Source organism: Mustela erminea, chromosome 9 (assembly GCF_009829155.1).
Source record: "Mustela erminea isolate mMusErm1 chromosome 9, mMusErm1.Pri, whole genome shotgun sequence".
In the NCBI taxonomy this organism is placed as follows: domain Eukaryota; kingdom Metazoa; phylum Chordata; class Mammalia; order Carnivora; family Mustelidae; genus Mustela; species Mustela erminea.
In genome coordinates, this window is record NC_045622.1 from 24,456,373 (window position 1) to 24,479,652 (window position 23,280).

The 23,280-nt window shown below is 36.9% G+C and overlaps 1 protein-coding gene and 1 long non-coding RNA gene across 2 annotated transcripts in view; one reads left to right on the plus strand and one right to left on the minus strand.

Moving 5' to 3' along the window:
* The window catches only part of ARHGAP32 (Rho GTPase activating protein 32), a 296,673-nt gene that overhangs the window by 261,318 nt on the left and 12,075 nt on the right, over positions 1-23,280 (minus strand). The gene's annotated exons all lie outside the window — the stretch shown is intronic.
* On the plus strand, positions 7,238-8,623 carry LOC116598139. The gene is made up of 3 exons (XR_004288967.1): positions 7,238-7,279; positions 7,716-7,767; positions 8,296-8,623. It is a non-coding gene; the product is annotated as an uncharacterized LOC116598139 (long non-coding RNA).

Sequence of the window (23,280 nt, forward strand, 5' to 3'; positions counted from 1 at the left end):
AAGAAGGAAATTAAACTGTGTAGGTGCCAAATGTATGCCAGACACTATAAAACTTAACCTATATAGCTTAATCTCTCATTTAACCTTTTAAAATAATAAATAAATAATAGAAAATAATAATCTTCAAAAATAATCCTGTGAAAAAAAATACACCGGTCCCCCTACCCCCATCCCTGCCAAGGTCACAAAACCGGTCAATGGCAGAGGCAGGATCTGAATCAAGGCAATTTTTACTCCTGCCTATGTGCTACTGTCTATGATTTCAGCTTTTTAAAAAATCTTAACTGCTTTTTCTGATTATAAAAATAATACTTATTCATTGCCAAAATTCTGATAAGTACAGAAAAATGCAAAAAAGGTGAAGAACTGTGTGAACTACCTTCCAGAGATACCCCTTGCTTATATCTTATGGAATTTTTTTCTTTACAGAATAGAATCTTAAGTTTCAGAGCTTTTTAAAATTTTTTAAATTACAAGTTAATATACAAATATACTCACTGTTAAAATTCAAGTACGAGTCAAAAATGTGCCTTTTCCTATCTCCAACTGCAGTCACTGCTATTAATAATTTCACTAACCAGAGTTTTTTCTATGCCTGCACATGCCTATATGTGGATATAAATATGACTTATTTAATGCATTTTTATAAATATCTTACTTTTTTCTGTATGTGTGTGCATTATTCTACAACTTGCTTTTCTGCATTTAATGTGCTTTGATTATCTATCCAGGTCTGTATATACACGTCTGATTTATGTTTTTAATTGCTATTATCTAACAGAGCTCAACGTTTTATCGAATTTTTCATAACTCTTACATTTGTATCATGGTTTTTCCTTGTTATTAAATAATCTTCAGAAATAAATTTTTTAAAAGATTTTATTTATTTATTTGACAGACAGAGATCACAAGTAGGCAGAGAGGCAGGCAGAGAGACAGGTAGAAGCAGGTTCCCCACTAAGCAGAGAGCCCGATACAGCGCTCGATCCCAGGACCCTGGGATCATGACTTGAGCTGAAGGCAGAGGCTTTAACCCACTGAGCCACCCAGGCACCCAGAACTAAATTTTATAAATAGGTAACATTCCCTTATACGGATACATCATAATCACCTATTTTTTTGTTGGATATTATGATTTACCAAATCTTCACCATTAGATGTAATACTACACTGAGTATCTTTGGTTAAATTTTTTTTTTCTTTAAAGAGTTTATTTATTTACTTGAGAGAGAGAGAGAGAGCACAGAAGGAGAGTGAGAGGGAGAAGCAGACTCTCCACTGGGCAGGAAGCCCAATGTGGAACTCTATCCCAGGACCCCGGGATTATGACCTGAGCTGAAGGCAGATGCTTAATCCACTGAGCCACCAAGGCGCTCTGGTTAAATCTTTTTGTACATGTTATATTACTTTTAAGATCATAAGAGTGGAATTACTAGGTCAAAAGTAACATTTCAAGGCTCAATACACAATCATTCCTAAAATGCCCCTCAGAAAAATCACACCATTTAACATACCCAGAGCAGTGTCTGAATTCCATTACACTATTTTTGCCTTTTACAGAGTCATTTATTCATGAAACAAATGTTAAGAAGTTATACTAAATGCTAAAATCTAACCTCAAATTTGGCACAGATCCAGAAAATACATTATTATTTAAACTAGCGAGTTGTGATTTCTTAGATATTGGTGATGATTCTATAGTTGTAGACAAGGAAGTAAGTTGACCCTATCTTGATGAGGCATCCACTGCTAAGTAACTCCAAAGCTGATGGTGATAAGATAATGAAGTTAGCGAAGACACCAATACTTTTATCTGGTTAACAGACTCCTTTTCTCAAGCATCTCTCCCTTAATGAAATATGATGTGCTCCAATAGTCCTGACTGTCGAATACAATTCTGTTAAATGAGTCATTTTTCCACCAGCCTACATCAGAAAACCTTGGAACAGTTTCACTGAGAAGAAAATGTGCCTCTGAATGTAAAAACCACATGGTATAAAACAGTAAACTTTTAAAAAGTAAGTGGAATATAGGAACACATGAAAATATATTCAGAAAAGCACGGATAATGACATCTAATGCGCTTAAGCTCAATGTTCAAATGCAACTACATTTTAAGATTATGTATTTGTTACATATTTAACAGAAATATTTCTAATAATCTTGAGACGCCTGAGTGTCTCAGGAGGTTGAACAACCACCAACTTTTGGTTTCAGCTCAGGTCATGATCTCAGGGTGATGAGATCAAGCCCCACTCAGCATGGAGTCTGCGTGACATACTCTCTCCCACTCTCCTCTGCCCCTCCCTCCATTAACATGTGCCCACACATGCCCACATGTGTGCTCTCCCACTCTGTCTCTGTCTCTCTCTCTCTAAAACAAATAAATCTTGAGGTGCCTGGTTGGCTCAGTCGTTTAGCGTCTGCCTTCAGCCCAGGTCATGATCTGAAAAAAAGAAGCCAATTTATAGTTTAGAACCAGTGCTAAACTTATATTAACTTTATTATCCATGGTATACTTTTACCATCTTTAACACCTTTACTACCCCTTACACTACGCAGTCTGTTCGACCTTTAACAGTTTTACTCTAAGCCACGGCCATATCTAGTCTTTGAGAGGTAGCAATGGTCAGCTAATCAGCAGATAGTACCTGTACTAATTGGTACTGTTTTCTAGATGCTGTCTATGTTAATACACTGCTTTCAATTAACAGTTTAACTGACAACTTCTGTCCTCAACAAGAGATTCTAAGTCATCAAAGATCCTTGCTGAACTGCATAAAATATTGATCACCATTACAAACTAGTTATTTCTATTAACAACAACAACAACAAACACACAATAGAGTAAGTGAAATACTCCAGGAAAGTGTTAATAGGAACCAGTCATTGGATACAAATGGCAGAACAGGTCTTCCAAATTCAACTTTGTAAGAGAAACAAGATTCAAGCGTATTTGTATTTGGGGACACCTAGGTGGCTCAGTCGGTTAAGCATCTGACTCTTGATATCAGCTCATGTCTTCATCTCAGAGTCAAGAGTTCAAGCCCCACACTGGGCTCCATACTAGGCATGGAGCCTACTTAAAAAAAAAAATAAAGGCATATTTATATTTGAATTAAAGCAATACACCACCATAAAGTAATATGACTGACTTGCCAGCATGCCTGGGGGTAAGTGACTATACGTTTAAAAGAACTGCAGTCTTTTTTTCACAAGCAGGCAGAGAGGCAGGCAGAGAGGGAGCAGAGGAAGCAGACTCCCTGCTGAGCAGTGAGCCTGATGTGGGGCTCGATCCAAGGACCCTGAGATCATGACCCGAGCCAAAGACAGAGGCCTAAACCACTGAGCCACCCAGGCGCCCCTGTAGTCTTCCTTGGAGGCTGTCTCCTTGATGTAACGATCCTGCCACGGTTTAAAACATTGAAGTCTTGTAAATGCTACTCCCTCCACACACCATGCTTTAGCCTCTCTCTAGCCAAACTCTAAGTCCAACTAGAGAATATCAACTAGGGAAGCTCCCTGAATTTTCACACGAGCATCTCAGTAAAATTAATCTGGCTTCAAAATGGAGGAAAAATGAACTGGAATGGAAAAGGCTTAGGTAGAGAGAGTAGCAAGGAGGCTGCTGCAGTAACTGAAGAGAAAGAATATCTCTCAAAACTAGAGCAGGAGCTGTGGAGAAGGAGAAAGGCAGACAAATTAAAAGGTGTAAAAGTAGAACTATCTAGATAAAATACACCCAGGTGTGCTCTGAGGAAGAATGGAAAGCCAGAGAGTATGTTAAGAAGGCAGAAGGAAGCTCCTGAAGTTAGCAGAGAGGGGAACAAAGAAAACAAAGAAGGGATGGGACACCAAACCTACCAAATGCTTCTACTCCTAGCTGCCTAAGAAGTAATCATCTAAACTTTTCTGAAAAAGATCCATTCCTCTTCCTATTCACTACCTTGCTTTGCTTCTTAAACAGGAACTTCGTTATGTATCTACTAATGAGGACATACTCTGTAATTTATGGATAGGCAGGTATATATTCTTTATGTATGTAGGGCTGTAATTAATGGATAAGTAGGTATATATTCTCATTGTTTTCCAATCCAAGCAAAAAGCCCATGAGATAAGGAAATGTGATATATAAGGACATACAGTGTGCATTCATTTTGGATGCACATTTCACTGAGTACTCAAAAACAAAGCCATAAAATCTTCAGAAAGAGTATTACTATATAGAGTGTGAAAGGCTAAATCCAGCCAGGTTACAAATTATTAACTAATTATATGTTAAGGAAAAACAGTCCACAACATATGAAAATCTGATACTAACATAGTGCTCTAGAAACTTGACACTTAACTGGAGTAGAAACCCTGAATCCTTGAACAGCAATTAAAAATTACTTACTCACAGAAACAAAGAGTAGACATTGTTGCCAGGGGCTGAAGAATGGGGGAAAGGGAGATGTTGGTCAAAGGGTACAGGTTTCTATTATAAGACTAGTAAGTTCCAATGATCTAATGTATAATACAGTGACTACAGTTAAAAATATTGTATTGTACAATTGGAAGTTTCTGAGAGTAGATCTTAAATATGTTCACCAAAATAAAAACTAATATTTGCAATTATGAGAGATGAAGGATGTATTAACCAACCTTATCTGGTAAACATTTTACAATATATATCCATGTCAAACAATCACCTTAGACACCTTAAACTTACACAATATTTCTTTTCAAAGATTTTATTTATTTATTTATTTATTTATTTATTTGACACAGAGAGAGAGAGCAAGAGCAGGAACACAAGCAGGGGGAGTGGGAGAGGAAAAGCAGGTTTCCCTCCAGGCAGGGAGCCCGATGCGGGGCTCAATCCCAGGACCCTGGGATCATGACCTGAGCCACAGGCAGATGCGTAACCATCTGAGCCACCCAGGCGCCCCAAACTTACACAATATTATGTCAATTCTGTCTTAATAAAGCTGGAGAAAAAGTTTATTGTTACCAGTGCGCAAATATACCAAGTTATAAGCCTAAGGCACACACCTCTAGTTGGAAAGTTGGATGGCAGGAATCACATCTGTTTTGCTCATCTTCATATTCCCAGCACTTATAAACTATATGATAATCAGTATGCACTCAATAATTACCTGTTCAATAAATGCTGCCACTGAGCTCTTAAGGAAAAATATGTGCCTGACCCACTCACACAGAACTTCTTCCCCACCATATGACTGTGTAAATGGGTTGCTTGCTCCCAAGTATCAAAGCAAATTTGGGTAGGTTAGTAATTCTAACTCAAACAGGATGTTATTACATAATTTTTAACTGTTCAACTCTAATTCTATCAAAATTAATTATAAAGAAAACTATATTATTTATTTCTAATGAAAATAGGTGTGATCAGAGTTTTATATGCCTAACTCACGTTCAGTTCCAATTTCTGAATCAAACATGAACTCTTGTAACTTATTAATTAAAAGGAGAAAAGAAACTCACACAGCCCACATGCACATAGATCTCTGATCATCTGTCCCCTATTTTAAAAACTAGGGGAAAAAAGTTCCCATATTGTAATGATCATGTATTTTCAATTTCCCAACATAATCTCAGTTTTAAGTAATGTATTCTGCATGATGACATGTATCATATCATATGGAAATTTGGAACACACAGTTACTGTATCCAGAATGCTCCCAATTTCTCTTCCTTCTTCCTGGTCTCCAATCCCCAAAGAAAATAAGTAAAATTATCAATGATCAACTTTGAAGAAAAGTAATTACTATTTTACTTTAGAACCTTATGATTTCCCCCAACTGGATCAACATGAAATGGAAGGGGAAAAAAAGGCAGGACACTGAGGAGAAATTTCTTCCAACTGACAATATCATATTACTAACAAAGATCATTGCCTTTAAATGTCATATACAAATGATTCATTCTTCCAGATGGGTACATCTTATTTTTATTTCACTATTCCTGTTTCATCTTTTTGAAGCAAACTAATTCTTAAGCATGGCATCTACAGAGCTGGTCATGATAAACAAAACAGCTGATTACTTACAAATGAGAAAATTAAGCATCAGTGCAATTAAATACATACATTTGAACTAAATATTTGATTACTGCACACTGCAGTGATTTATGGTAAAAGTGAGCACTGACTGTAAATGTGATGTATTATGTGTACACCAAGAAATTATTTTCTGTTTACTCAACAAATCTGAAAATCCATTAAGGGGTTAGAGGTCCTAACTGGGTTTCTTGATAGCTAAGTAGATGAAGCCAGTATCTCAGTTGGTTGAAGGATGTACACAGTAGAAGTTAGAAGGCATACAAAATGAATATAAACTCCACCTATCCAGTTGATAGTCACCAATGTCAGCTAAGGCCATCTTAAAAGAAGAACAAAACTGGAGAACTTAACACAAAAGTTAACAAACCCTGCTATAAAATTATAGTAATTAAGACAGTATGATATTTGCAAAAGGGAAGAAAAACTAACTAAAGTCCAGAAAAAATCTACACATACTTGATTACCTGATTTCGACAAGGGTGACAATGTGGTATAGGGGGCAAAGATGATGCTTTTAATGGTACAGGGGGCAAAGATGATGTCTTTAATCAATACCACTGACTCAACTACATACCTACATGGAAGAAAAATGTACTGTGGACATTCCCCTCAATCCTACATAAAAATCAGGGCAGATCTAGTTACAAAAGGTAAAAAAATAAAGCTTTTATAGAAGAAAATACAGATCATCATCTTTGTGATACTATAGTAGATGAAGATATTTTTTAACAATAGCCAAAAAGCAGTAACCATAAAGGAAAAGATGACAAATTGTATTATATTAAGACCTATACCTCAAAAGAGACTTAAAGAGTATAAGAGTAACTCAGAGAACAGGATAAGATATTCACAATACAATAAAGGATTAGTATCCAGAATTCAAATAAGGACTCCCACAAACAATAATAAAAAGACCTACAACTCAGCAGAAAAATAAGCAAAAGACTTAAACAGGTGCTTCACAAAATATTCACCCACCACAATGACTAGGTTAAAAACAATGACAACACCCAGTGCGGGAGAAAATGCAAAGGAGCTACACAATCATACACTGCTGATATCCTATGATCCAACAATTCCATTCCAAGGTATATAACCAACAAAACACTTACATATGTTGACCAAAAGATATGTTCTGGAATGTTCTAGAATGTTCTTAGCACTCATAATAGTCAAAACTAGAAACAACCCAAATGCTCAGCAACAGTATATGAGGTAAGTTGGTACACAGTCAGTCACAGAATGGAATGTTAAAAGCAGTAAGAATGATCTATAATTATACATAACAGTATGGATAAATCTCACAGAGAACACCGAACAAGACACCAGACACAATGATTCCATATATATGAGATACAAATACAGGAAAAAACTAATCTATAATGTTAGAAGTCTGGAGGGTAATAATCCTCAAGAGGGGCACTTGGGTGGCTCGGTCATTAGGTGTCTGCCTTCTTCTCAGGTCATAATTCCAGGGTCCTGGGATAGAGCCCCGCATCGGGCTCCCTGTTCAGCGGGAAGTCTGCTTTTCCCTTTCCCACTCCCCCTGCCTGTGCTCCCTCTCTTGCTGTGTCCCTCTGTCAAATAAATAAATAAAATCTTTTAAAAATAAATAAAGAGTAACAAGGGAATTTCTTTGTTTCTTGATCAGATGCTCGTTACACAGATGTACGCTGTTTGTGAAAAGTCACGGAGCTTTACAGGTAGGATCTGTGTACTCTCCCTGTATGTATATTACACATAAGTTTTATAAAAGAGGGTGGGGAGGACAATCTCTACAATTAATCTTGATACACAGGGAGATCAGGCATTAGATTCCATCGTTAACCAATCCAGAGGATCCTAATGTGCTGTATCTTTCTGAATTCCCTCCACTCAGAAGGAGGTCTAATAGTTTCAACACAGATTATGGACCCAGATGAAGTCAGGGACTTGAAATGAAAGAAAATAAAATGACAGTGGGAAATGCTAGACTAGTTTGAATACTTCCTTGCGTCTCCTTCAAACCTCCGGCAGTAACCATTATCCATCATCCAGCTGATTATGCAGCTGGAGCAATCAAGTCTAGAAGACAGAAATAATCCCCCAAATCCTAGGATTTTCTGGATCTGAAATTACATAAACCTCTTGTTAAATTATTACCAAAGATTCCAAATCTCCTGAAGGTACGTCATAATGGGCATATAAATTATTTTACCAGTTAGGAATAATGTTCTGATGTGTGTTGACAGGAAGTCCAAATTACAGTGGCTTAAAGAAGATAGGGGCTTACTCTCCTCCTGAAATGGAAGTTCTGAAAGAGGCACTTATGGACTGTCTGGCAGCTGAAGAATATATGGGCTAAGATTGCTAGAAATCTCTCGGCTTTTTTTCTGAAAGTCTCTATAATACTGGATCAGCTCCAAGGCATCATGTATAATTTCCAGGCAAGAAGAAAAAGCAATGAGCAAAAGGCCTTCCTAAAAACATCCAAACATTTCTGTCTACACCTCACTGACCAGCCTATGTCACATAGCTACTTCAGCTAAATGAGAGACAAATGCTTTAGCTAGGCCTACTTCTCCTTGTATCAAAACTTAACGTCCGGGCGCCTGGGTGGCTCAGTGGGTTAAGCCACTGCCTTCGGCTCAGGTCATGATCTCAGGGTCCTGGGATCGAGTCCCGCATCGGGTTCTCTGCTCCGCGGGGAGCCTGCTTCCTCCTCTCTCTCTCTGCCTGCCTCTCTGCCTACTTGTGATCTCTCTGTGTCAAATGAATAAATAAAATCTTTAAAAAAAAAAAAAAAACTTAACGTCCTATTACGTCCTGTTAGTCCTATTAGAAAGGGAAAAGGGAGAAACGGGTATTAGTGAGGCAATCAGAAATCTCCCACAGCTATGAGGAGTACATAATGTGCTTACCAACACTGAATACAGTGTATTTTTTTTTATCTAGCAATTTACAAGATGTCCAAATGGTTTTGCTTTCATATTTCAATTTTAATCTTTTTTTAAAAAATTACCAAAAATTCCATTATATGGAATATAATGAATAAAATTCTCCAAGTACTATTCTAAAATAGTACTTGGATGTAGTTAATAATGAATCAAAAAAACAACAGACCATCTTAAATCCTGAAAAGAGTATTTATTTCCTGACAAATTTTTTTCAGAATAAACAATGAATTCTCAGTCTGTCCTTTTCTGATCTAAAGCATTATTCAGCACTCAAATTAACTTAGCTACCAGCATTTGCCGTTTCATAAACTCAAGTAATGAGGCCCTTTTCTGCTGACATACAGTTAGCAGAAAACAAACTTTTCCTCTCAATATAGTACGTGTGAATACTGTTATATTTTGCAAGTATTTCTCATATTCCTCAGCCCTCCTTACTCTGCATATATTATCAATTTAATGAAATGGTGGACTATTCAAAGAAATTCTTACTTTTGTCTAAAAGAGTAACTTCACACATTTCACTCAAGATTTTTTAAAAGGACTGTTCAATTCACTAAATGTTGCGTAACAATTCTACAGCATTTTGTCAAATACCATCCCTTTTTTGTGCTAAGTTTTACTTGTTCTCAAAAAACTATACAGTAAAGTCTAAATAAAGTTCAGGGATGCCTGGGTGACTCAGTCAGTTGATTATCTGCCTTTGGCTCAGGTCATGATTCCAGGGTTCCGGGATCAAGTCCCACATCAGGCTCCCTCTGCCTACCACTCCTCCTTGTTTGTGTGTATGCGCTCGTGCGCGCTCTCTCTCTCTCTGACAAATAAATATATAAAAATTAAAAAGTAAAATAAAAAAATAAAGTCTAAACAAAGCTCAATACATATCACAAGAAAGAGTTCAATTAAAATAAACCAAAGCTAAAACTGAATAAAAAATATATATATTAGTTAACCTAAGGAAGTTCAATTTTTTTAAATCACCAAAACATTTAAGGATTGTCTGTTCTGTCAGATAAAGATCATCTAATGCCTGCAGTTGATTGTTCTGATTCCATTCTCTGGTTTCCTACAGATTAGAATCTGAAAGATGGCTCCTCTGTAGCTATGTACTTGCTATGTCCCTCTTTTCATCCCGATCCAGCTCCCAGCAACCAGGTCCCATTCTCTTTCAAACATCTTCCCAGACAGCCAAACTTCCCCTTCACAGTTACAGTCCTCTCCATTCTGTATCTCTACCTCCACAGAGCAGCTGGTCTTCAGGACAACGAACACCTGGAGGCTCTAGTCATACTAGGCATTTTCGGCCAGTATACTGTTCTATTTCATAAGAGTAGCTGATAAATCAAGACACACGTTAAGCTTCCTAAGTAATTTTTCATATGGAATATAATGAATAAAATTCTCCAAGTATCAATCAGTTAAGAATTTATTAAACTTCGGGGCGCCTGGGTGGCTCAGTGGGTTAAGCCTCTGCCTTCAGCTCAGGTCATGATCTCAGGGTCCTGGGATGGAGCTCCGCATCGGGCTCTCTGCTCAGCAGGGGGCCTGCTTCCCCCCCCCCCCCCCCCCCCGCCTCTCTGCCTACTTGTGATCTCTCTCTCTCTTTGTCAAATAAATAAATAAAATCTTTAAAAAAAGAATTCATTAAACTTCTCTGAACCTATTTTAATACATGAACACATTAGAAAAGTTACTTTAAAAATTACTTAAAAGCCTTTTTTCTGGGATGCCTTGGTGGCTCAGTCACTTAAGCGTCTGACTCTTGGTTTTGGTTTGGGTCACTACCTCAGAGTTGTGAGATCAAGCTCCATATCACACTCGGTACTCGGTACATGGGATCTGCTTAGGATTCCCTCTCTTCTCTCCCTCTACCTCTCCCTGCTGCCGCACTCATTCTCTCTCTTGCTCTCTCTAAAACAAATAAATAATATCATTTTTAAAAGTCATTTTTCTTACAATAACTGCCACACTAATTTTTTACACATTACCCCTTCTCATTCACAAAGACAAAGCTGCTAATGAATTCAAGACTCAATCACCATGGCTCCAGTTAAGTAATATGATCAGATCTCTGCAATGTATCCTAACCTAAAAACCAATTCACAGTGCTGACCACTGATCATAAAGAGATCAGATGGCAAGGAGGAATTACCTCAAAGTACATGTACTTATTTAACTGCGTACCACTATACTGATTTCAAATACAAACGTCCTGCTTTATTAATCACGGTTAAAAGAGATATGCAACCATATAAGCTAGAGACTGCTTTTCTCCAAAATGGTAATGGCAGTACTGTTTTCAAAAACAACAGCTTTGAAATGAAACCTTGTTATCTCAGCCCCAGTTTGAACACTGGCTAGTGCAACCAAGAGAAGTAAACTCAGAGCCTAAGGGACTCTTTATCTGCAAAAGAGATACTGTATTTATGGTATTCTTTTATTGAAAGATGTTACCAGCTTTTTATTACCTACCTTGGGAGAAGAAAAAAAAAAAGTACTGCAAATGACATTATTCCTACTTTCTCACACAAAAAAACATTTTTCCTGTGTATTTATTAATTCACTCATTCACTTGACAAACATTTATGGGTTTCACTGTCTGAATAATGCCCAACTTTTAAACAATGTAACAGAAAACTAAGGAATTAGTGTGACCCAGATACAAAAGGACTTTTCAACCAACAGAGCTGGAGGAGAGGTTTTAAAAAGATAACAACTCTAGAGGAAGGAACCCACAAGCCTCTACCAAACTTGTCCATGCATAAAATGGCTGCAATTAAAATTGCCATTTTTGTAAATGAAGATAACATTTTTACAGAGACTATCATTTTGAGATAGGAGTACCTAATTGGATTTAGCTGTGTGGACCTAAGATTCTTCTGAGACTAATAAGAATTTCTGCCAATTAAGCATTTAGTATGGAAGGTTTCTTATTTTTTTGTTTTGTTTTGTTTTGGGGGGGTTGGGGAGTTTGGGGGTGCCTTTTTGGTTTTGTTTTGGGGTTTTTTTTGTTTTTTTTTTTACACTTTTGTTTTTCTGGAGTAGGGTCATTCAACAATTCTGTAGAAAGCAAGGAGAAAGCATATCCTAAGTCTACTGGCAGCTTTTCCCATCCTCAAACAATTCCTTGTTCAGATGCACAGCCACAGAAGTTCAAAGGTCACTGGCGTCTTTGTATTCAGTTCCATGGTAGTTACAAACAAACTTTTGTCCCCATTCCTTCAATGACATGAACTGCAACAATGACACTGACTGAACTTTTACATCTGAGGCCTGCATGAGCATTACTTAACTGAAGGGCCACAGTATTTCATTTACACTTCAGCTGTAAATTATTAAATCTCTTTTGTGAAATAAAATAATTTATTTACCTGGACATAAATGAATGTTGAGTCTAGTAAAACACAAAGACCATCACTGGCAGTAATGGTCTTGTGATTTCTTGTCATAATTATCATACTTATGATTTTGTAAAGCTTTTCACTGACTTTATTTTTCAGGATTTCTCTCATCCTTGTCCTTCTATATTTTAAATCATACACGATAAAAAGGAAAGAAATATATTATGGGATTTTATACAGTTATAAATCTAAAAGTTCTTTCTTAAAATCTGACAATAGATATGCTTAAATGAGAGCTCTCAGTTATAAAGTTTACTAAAATAGAAAAGAACCTAAAGGATAAATACAAATGCATTAATAATTTAAAATACAAGTAATTTTACCTTTATTTGTACATTTTAATAACTCTTAAGCATAAAAGTCATACATTCAATTGTTAAAACTGTCCACTTAGACCACCAATTTTTAAATAAATTCCTACACATGTGCTAATAGCAATCTCCAAAATCTATTCTAGCACAATAAAATACTGTTATTTTAGCTGAAAATCAAAAAATAATTTACACCCCCTGCCCCCGCCCCAGGGTGCCTGGGTGGCTCTGTCTATTAAGCATCTGCCTTTGACTCAGGTCATCATCTCAGTGTCCTGGGATTGATCTCCACGTTGGGCTCCCTGGGAGCCTGCTTTATTCCTCTCCTCCCTGCTTGCATTCTATCTCTGTTGCTGTCTCTCTCTCCCATATATATAATACATAATATAATATTTATAACACAATGTCTCTCTCTCATATATAATATATATTTATGTTTATGTTTATGTTTATAAATAAATATATATCTTTTTATATATTATATAAATTATTTATATTGTAATTGTGATATATAAATATATTTAATAATTATATAAATTAATATGATATATAAATATTTATTTGTTTATAAAATCTTTAAAAATAATACTTACAATTACCCCCCAAAAAAAGTTATCCAATAAGTAATCACAAAATGAATTGCATGAACATCTTTGAAAAAAAATTTTTCTAGCAGCAGAGCGGAGAACTAACTACCCGAACACAAACTAAGGAAAGATGCTGAAAGGACTTGGCTGATACCAAGATAAGAGAACATCCTCCACACAGAAAACTTTCCATAATTGTTTCTAACTAAGGCAAATGCTTTCAGAAGGTTGGTCATACTACTTTAAATTTACTGAGCCCCCACTACTGTACTAAACATGATTCTCCCCAGAGAAAACAGATCCAATCTCAGATTTTTTATTTTCATGAGCACAAAATACAAAGGAAGACAGTTGAAAGAGGAAAAAAGAATAAATCAGGCAGCAAAGATTAGAGGAATACAGAAATATTGTTAAAATTTAGTACAAGGTAGCTCTGAAATGAGCTAAACAGAAGAAAAGGCTTTAAAGAAAAAGTCATTCCAGATTTTGTATAAAATTAACTCAGAAACATTTCTAAACTGCTAGCACCTTTATAGGCTTACTTAACCAAGAGTTTCTTTTTCTACTTCTAAAGTCCATAACCCTGAAACACTAAGAATATTATATTTTTCATATCATAATCTAGCTAAGTCTAATCTGAAAATTTTTCTGAAACTTTTCTCCTGCTTCAGAGCATCCCCCTCTAACAGAACAATACAAGCTACATGAATTTATTAGTTCCACATGCTAAAACCAGATCCTCTATTTAAGAAAAAGCCAGTAAAAAACAAATTCTCCTATTCTAAGCAAGCAGGGATGAGGAATTCACCAAATAGTTTCCAGGACATACACTTAAGCAAATAAATGTATGAAAAGTACTTCCTACCAGGAGCAAATTGTTGATAAAGCAATTTGTTCTATAATCAAAGTAATTTGGACTTTGAACATCTCACAAAATAATTTCTACAGTATTAATGGGGCAGAAAAAAAAAAAAAAAAAGGGCAAACTAAATACAGTTGACTCCTGAACACCATAAGGGTTGTGGTACTGACTCCCCCACAGTTGAAAATCTACATATGACCTTTGATTCCCCAAAAACCTAATTCTACTGTTGCCCAAAAGCCTTACCTATAACATAAATGGTTGATTAACACATGCTGTGTATGTCATATGTATCACATACTGTATTCTTATACTAAAGTAAGCTAAAGAAAAGAAAGTATTATTAAGAAAACCAAAAGGGAGAAAAAATATATTCACAGTACTGTGGGTATTTTTAGCGGACAAAATCTGCATAGATGTGGGCCAGGCAGGCAGTAGCACCAGCAAGATGCTGTGAGGAGATGTTCTGCAGTCTGGAGGCCCTGGTCAGTGACAGACAACTGGTGTGTGTGCTGGCAGCAATGACATCCTGGAGGCAAGGAGACATGCCTGGAGGTATACCACCGGCCTGAGCCCAGCTGCAGCTCCAGCCACACTTGAGGGGCAGGGACAAGGGGGACATGCGCTCCCTGCACACTCCTTGCACACCCCTGCTCTCTGGTCACCTCCTTCCACTTCAGCCCACCCCCTGCCTGCCAGCCCGGGGTGCTCCACCCAGTTGCCCTGTTAGCACATGGGGAGATCTACAACCCTGCCCGGTGCGGGTCCTGGGAACCGCTAGGGCCTCGGAGAGCCTCTCAGTGTACTCAGGTCAGTCACCTTCAATTCCATCCTGTAGTGATGGGCGTGCGGAGCTGTAAATAAATGCCTGGTGGCTTTGGCTATCAACTCCTTAAAAAAATTCCATGTCTAACTGGACCTGTGCAGTTCAAACCTATGTTGCTCAAGGGTCAACTATATATTAGAGTCATATTTATCATGAAATTAATATGCTACTAGGAAAAATATATGCAAATTCCTTTTACTATTATTGTTGGAAGAAAAAATATTCAGTCTGATGATTTTTATAACTAACTGTATCAGCATGATAAATGAAGATAGAGCTTTATATAAATGGAGAAATAATATCTGCCCCTCATACACAATTAGGAGAAAATAAGAAAATTGGGCAAGATGTTCATAAGCAATACTTATTTATGAAACAATAAATCAGGCATGCCAGACATAAACTATAATAGAATTAAAATATAACTCTTGAGTTTTGAATTTTTCAACTTCTAAAAAGTTAGTACTAAAACAATTCTAGCACTCATGTTATTTTTTTTAATTTCTGACAATATAAAGAACATAAAGAAAAACCCTGCTTTATTCCTTATATACTTCTAATATATAGATTAGTAAATATCTACTAAATTAATATTATTAGTTTAAGCCAACTTAAAAATAAAGAGCTATTAAAACTAGCTAATACTGTTTTAAAATTATGTCAAAATATGGCTTTATACACTTCAGTAAGTTTTTAAAATGTTAGCTCAGAATGTATCCCAAGAGAAAATAGTTGAACACACATGTGAGAACCTACTTGTTTTCCCAAATGAGTCAACAATGAAGTCACTTACTGTACACTAAAGAAACATACCAAGAAAGAAAATACAGGGAGCCTGGACGGCTGAGTCAGTTAAGTGTCTGCCTTGGGCTCAGGCCATGATCCCCTGGGATCAAGTCCCTTATCAGGCTCCCTGCTCAGCAGAGAGCCTGCTTCTCCCTCTGCCCCTCACCTGGCTTGTGCTCTCCCCCTTTCTCGCTTTCTCTCTCAAATAAATTAAGAAAGAAAGAAATAGAGGGAGGGAGGGAGGGAAAGAAAATATAAATATATTACATACTAAGTATATTTCTTTTTTCCTAAAAAAAAGAAATAGCATTTTCAAAAAATCTGATTCAAAAATGGGCAGAAGACCTGAAGAGACATTTTTCCAGAGAAGCCCTACAAACAGAAAACAGGTACACAAAAACATGTTCAACATCACTCAGCATCAGGCGAATTCAAATCCAAACCACAATGAGACAGCAGCTCACATCTATTAGAATGGCTGTCACCGAACAGGGAACCCTTGGGCACTGTTGGTGGGAACATTATTTGACACAGCCACTATGGCACACAGTACAATTATTTCTCAGAAAATTCAAATTAAAACTACCTTATGATCTAACAATCTCCACTTCTGGATACATACCCTAAGGAAATGAAACCGCTACCTCACATTCATGTTCACTGTAGCATTATTCACAGGAGCTGAAACATAGACAGAACCTAAGTATTCATCCACAGATGAATGGATAAAGAAAATTTGGTATATACATACATACATACATACACATACAGAAACACATACACACACACACACTGGAATACCAGACATAAAAAGAAAGGAACTCCAGGGTGCCCAGGTGACACAGTTGGTTGAACATCCGACCCTTGATTTTGGCTCTAGTAGTGATCTTGGGGTCATGGGATTGAGCGCCCCCTCCCCATCAGCTCTGCACAGAATCTACTTGAAATTCTCTCTCACTCTCCCTCTGCCCCTCCCCTCTCACTTGCTCACATGCTCTCGCTCTCTTTCAAATAAGTCTTTAAAAAAGCATAAAGGAAATCAAATAAATCCTTTAAGCTTTCTTCCTTTTTAAACACTCTTATACCATATCCTGAATAGGAGTCAATATCTCTTATTGTTGCTAAACCTAAAGTATCAGCCAGCTACACCAATTTTCAAGCATCCTGGGCTCTGCAAAATTACTTAATGTCAATACACAGTAATTAGGTAATAATTACAGCTTTAAAAAATAGTCCATGTTATTATAAATATGGTAAATTTGCAGGAGACACTCCATTAGGAAAAATAACCTTTTATGTCAGAATGATTTGTTTCTTGAACAACTTACTTTATCTAAGAATGCTTAAGCCCAAAAATACTATCTGCCAAAATTAACAAATGCTGCTGACATACTTATCGCAAAGAATAAAATTCTTACAACTAACTACAAAAATTCTGATACCTTTATCAATGTCAGTATCTTAAAATACATGATGTGAACTTAAGTTTAAACCACTGTAGGTCACACAGAAAAATGACTAAGTAGAGAAATGAAAAAAATCATTCTGGGCCAGGTTGTTAGGCTTTCAATTAGCCTCACGAGATCTTAGCACTAAAGAAGTCAAGAGTTTCTCATATTTAACACTCTAATTCTGCATAAAGAAAAATGGTTCTCTGTAATCACAAGCTGAACCTCAAAGATAGCTAAATAAGCTACTGGTTTTCACACTGACATCGGTGGGAAAGCATCAGGTGTTCTGCAAACATCTGATCTGAAGGTGTTCCTGTAGGTACATGATTACCTGTTTTTAAAACTATAACAGGCACAAATTTTTAAAACCATAACACACACATTTTCAACACACTACAAACCAGAAATGCATGAACTTGTGTTAACATTCATTAGCAAAAATGAGTAAATATACATTTATTTTACAGATGAACATATATATTTAAAAAATACTAATCATCAGTAGAAACACTGGAGGTCACCTAAGATTTTGTTTGGGGAAAATAGGGGTTTTGTTGCTAAGAGTTTGAAAATTACCAGTTTAGTACAAAGAGGTGGCAACCCATCAGAACTGGGGTACAAAGTTCCTGACACTTAACATCCTGGAAAAAGACTACCACAAGAAAAGAACTCAGAACCCTAAAAAACTTCTTTCCTCTTACTGTACCAAATACAGATTATTTTGAGGTTAATTAATTATTTTTTAAGTGTTAATACTCTAGTCACACCTCAATGTCAATCACCCCATCTACAAAATCAGTATAAGTACTGACATATATAGTCAAACGATCTTCAACAAGGGTACCAAGGCCATTCAGTTGGGAAAGGACTGTCTTTTCAACAATGGTATTGGGAAAACTGGATACCCATATGCAAAAAAATGAAACTGGACCCATACCTTACGCTATCCAGAAAAATTAACTCAAATAGGATCAAAGGTCCAAACAAAAGCACTGATATTATAAAACACTTAGAAGAAAACATAAGGAAAAAAATTTCATGTCATTGACTCGTCAATGACTTCCTGGGTCGGACACCAACAGAACAGGCAACAAAAAACAAAATAGATAAGCTGGACTTCATCAAAATTAAAAACTGTTGTGCATCAAAAGACTCTATTAACAAGAGTGAAAAGGCAACCCACAGAACAGTATAAAATATCTGAAATCATATATGTTAAGAGACTGATACCCAGAATACACAAAAAACTCCCAACAACTCAACAACAACAACAACAAAAAAAAAACAATTAAAAAGTAGGCAAAGGACTTGAATAGATATTTCCCCAAAGATGATATTCAAATAGGCACAAGCACATAAAAAATGCTCAATATCACTATCATTAGGCATATGCAAATCAAAACCACCATCAGATATCGCTTCGCATCCAGTAGGATGGCTACAAGCATAGAGATTAAAAAATAAAATAATAGAAAATAACAAGGTTGGGGCACCTGGGTGGCTCAGTGGTTTGGGCTGCTGCCTTCGGCTCGGGTCATGATCTCAGGGTCCTGGGATCGAGCCCCGCATCGGGCTCTCTGCTCCGCAGGAAGCCTGCTTCCCTCTCTCTCTCTCTCTCTCCCTGCCTGCCTCTCTGCCTACTTGTGATCTCTGTCTGTGAAACAAATAAATAAAATCTTTAAAAAAAAAAAAAAAAGAAAAGAAAATAACAAGGTTGATGAAGATATGGGAAAAATTGGAAAAAACTGGAACCTCTGTGCATTGCTGATGGGAATGTAAAATGGCAAAGCTGTTGTGGAAAACAGGATAGCTGTATGGCAGTTCCTCAAAAAATTAAAAACAATTACCATATGAACCAGCAATTCTACTTCTGGGTATATATCTAAAAGAACTGAAAGTAGTTATCTCAAGATATTTTCAATTCGTGCTCACAGCAGCACTATTCACAATAACCAAGAGGTGGAAGCAACCCAAGTATCCCTCAATGAATGAATGGATAAACAAAATGTGGTAGGTACATACAATGTAATATTATTCAGCCTTAAAAAGAAAGGAAATCTTGTCACATGGTACAACACAGATGAACCTTGAAGACATTATGCTAAGGGAAGTAAGTCAACCATGAAAAGAAAAACACTGTACGATTCCATTTATATGAGACATCTAATGTAGTCAAATTCATAGAAACAGAAAGAATGGAGGTTACCAGGGGCTGTGGGGAGGGAGAAATGAGAAGTTGTTTAATGGGTAGAGTGTTCATTTTGTAAGCTGTAAAAGCCCTGGAGATCTGTTTCACAACAATGCAAATATACTTAACACTACTGAACTATACACCTAAAAATGGTTAAGATGGCAAATATTGTTATGTAAATTTTACTACAATAAAAAAAATTAGTATGAGTAACTACTTCATGGGGCAACTGTGATGATTAAGCTGACAACAGATGCAAGGGGCTTAAGAATAGTTCCCGGGATTTCAATAATAATTAATGTTGGCAGTTGATAATTTTATTTTTTTTAAAGATTTTATTTATTTATTTGACAGAGAGAGAAAGATCACAAGTAGGCAGAGCAGCAAGCAGTGAGAGAGGGGGAAGCAAGCTCCCTGCTGAACAGAGAGTCCGATGCGGGGCTCGATCCCAGGACCCTGAGATCCTGACCTGAGCTGAAGGCAGAGGCTTAACCCACTGAGCCACCCAAGCATCCCAGCAGTTGATAATTTTAATAAGACAGATATTTAGCACTTTGTGAAGCCAAATCCTGAAGTGAGGATTATAAAGATTTCCTTGAAAAACAAGCCTGAGAATTTAGTAAGTATAGCAGGACTGTAATTCTTGTTGGTTAAGAGTGACACAACGAAACTTAAGTTTAAGGAGGTGAGTACAGCACTCTAGATCAAAGGATCACAAAATCTAAGTCTGGGAATGCTACAATGAAGAAATTCAGAAGGGCTACCATGACATTTTGGTGATACCTTGAAATTCAAGAACAAAAGAAAAGAGAGAGAACTCATATTAGAATGCTAAGCAACCATCCCTTCAAATCTGTGCTTTAACCAACAAATACAATACCTCATAGAAATTACCTTGGCTAGCAAGTTGATACGCAAAAGCCAAGCTTAGTTGCTTATGTTTCATAAGCTTTTTTTCCCCATCAAAAGTTCTAAGAAAAATATGCATTTAAACGTAAAAAGCTCAATCTTTGACATTCAAAAAGTCTGTAGGATTAGATCCCAGATTTTCCAGAAAAAAACACAGGACTGAAATGGATAAACATCATGCTCTCCTCTCACTGACCACCTGCTCCCAAGTAAGGAGGCAGACAAATTAAGAATATAGACTCTGGAGGCATAAGGACTATCACCATGACCGTCAGCTAAACATCAAAGCACCCACACATTCAAAGTAAAACCTTGACTACTTAAAACCCTTACAGCAGGGTTTTAATCTTAACCTCAGCACTATGGACACTTAGACCAGATAATTCCTAGGGGAAGTAGGGAACATGCATGGGTAACATTCTGCGGAGCACCTGGCTGGCTCGGTCATACAAGCAACTCTTGACCTCAGGGTTGTAAGTTCAAGCCCCACTTTGGATGAAGAAATTAATTTAAAAATAAAATCTTTTTTAAAAAAGAAGAATATAAATCTGGAAAACATCTCTTTCCCAGCCCAAATTAAAACTTTAGAAGTCATTTCACAATACTTAAAAGAGCACACTTAGGGGCGCCTGGGTGGCTCAGTGGGTTAAAGCCTCTGCCTTCGGCTCAGGTCATGATCCCAGGGTGCTGAGATCCAGCCCCACATCTGGCTCTCTGCTCAGCAGGGAGCCTGCTTCCCTTCCTCTCTCTGCCTGCCTCTCTATTTGTAATCTCTGTCAGCCAAATAAATAAATAAATCCTTTTTTAAAAAAAAGAAAAGAAGATCACACCTAGATTTGAATTGTGAATCAATCCACCATTTAGTTAGGTAACCTGAGCAAATGACCACATTTTTCCAAGGTTTAAATAAAATAGTATTTGTAAAGATCAATACAGAATGGACACTAAATAAAAAGAGTAATGAATTTAGCTTTAAGGGCTAGAACTTTTTATAACTGCTTTCTGAAAAAAAATTTTCTAAAATACATTGTACATTCTCCTGCCTTGATGTAATCTAACCTTTTATAAACAACTCAGAGGTAACCATTCTGAACAAACATAACTGCTGATCTGTGAGCAATGCAGAAGTTAAGGGCAGAACCCCTGCACAGTCAGATATAATTTCTGATTCCCAAAAAACTTAACTGCTAATGGCCTACTATTTTGACCAGACACCTTACCAATAACATGGTCAATTAATATATATATGTACTACATGCTGTATTCTTCCAATAAAGCTAGAGAAAAAATATTAAGAAAATAATAAGAAAAGTATATTTACAGTACATTACTGTATATGTTTTTAAAAATCTGCATATATGTGGACCTGTGCAGTTCAAACCGAGGTCATTCAAGAGTTAAGTATAAATATGACAGTAATCTAGGGACAAGAGCTATCAAAACAAATAATACAGAGAATCAAGTTTCAAAATGATGCACCAATTAAGCAGTAAAAAAGAAAAAAAAAGAAAAACGTTTTAATAGGAATTAAATGTAAAACAGTCTTTAGATTAAAAAGTATCGACAAAGGCAGATGACATTATAGAAGTTGAGAAAGAAAAACTCCACCAAAATTGCCTTCATGCCCTAAATGAACCAGAAGTAATAGACTGTCCAAAAAAAAATACATGAAAGCCAATTTGGGTTAGTAGAAAGAATATACCAAAATAAGAGTCAGAAGAACGGAGTTCTAGTTTCAACTGCCCTAGTTGACTGAGAATATGTAGCTACATTAAGCTACCTAACCTACATCTATATCCTCATTAATAAGAAGAGCACAAACCTACTTTGACATCTCCAACACTGTCAGGCAAACCAAATAATGTAATAAGAAATGCTATTAAGGTTTTATGCAAAACACTTTATACACAGTGATCGTACATCAATCTAGAGCAGGGTTTCCCAATCTTTTTCACTTACGACACATACAGAAAATGCTAATACTGGTACAGACACACTGAGGTAAATAAGCCAGGCTGTTGGCGGCCAGCAGTGATCAGCCCCGAAGCTCTTACCACTCTGTCTCTGACCATCCTCTCTCAGGACTCAGGAAATCAGTATGTCTGGCCCATCTGTAACACATTCAGAGCATTGTCTGGCACAATGGCTAAGCAGCTCTAATTAAAACAACATGTGTAATGCGGAGCACTGTAAGAGGGAATGCAACACTTTCCACAATAACCAGCTGTGGCAAACAGAATGAAGACCAAAGTCTGACTGTGCTAGAACAGTACTTCTGTGGATATAGGCATCCTGGGCCTGGAGTCCTGGGGGGTCATGCACTGACCTCCCACTGGCCACACACTTGACCAGCTGTTTTCAGGGCCTAAAAATATACATAACTGCAGCTTACTTACCCCAGCCCTCCTCTTACCAAGGACCCCAGAACCTTTTACTTACAGGATTGCTCAAGGCTCTTCTCTGAATTGATCCTCCCAAAGGTAGATGATTCTACCATCAGTATTTACAGCCCTATGCCCAAGGGATAGTAAAAAAGTTGCTGTGTAGGGGCACCTGGCTGGCACAGTCAGGAAAGCATGCAACTCTTGATCTTGAGGTCATGAGTTTGAGCCCACATCAGATGTAGAGTTTACTAAAATAAATAAACTTAAAAAACAAAAAAGTTGCTGTGTGAAAGGTACGTGGGGACACGTGTCCCTCTATGTACAAGGACAAAGTTCCTCATGCAAGGAACCTGGGGTGAGAAGCGGATGTCAGGTGGGAGGCTGGCTCTTTGCACTACACTATGTTCTTCTGGCATGAAACAAAGAATCTGAGAATTCCCGCTCTGGCTCTGATTTTAGGTCATTATGAAGTTTTATTTATAAAGGTAGGCAATCAGTAAGCTTGATTTGTGACTTATACATTTTCAGACATATGGCATATGGACTTTAATTTGAATTCCTGCCCTGGGTCCCAA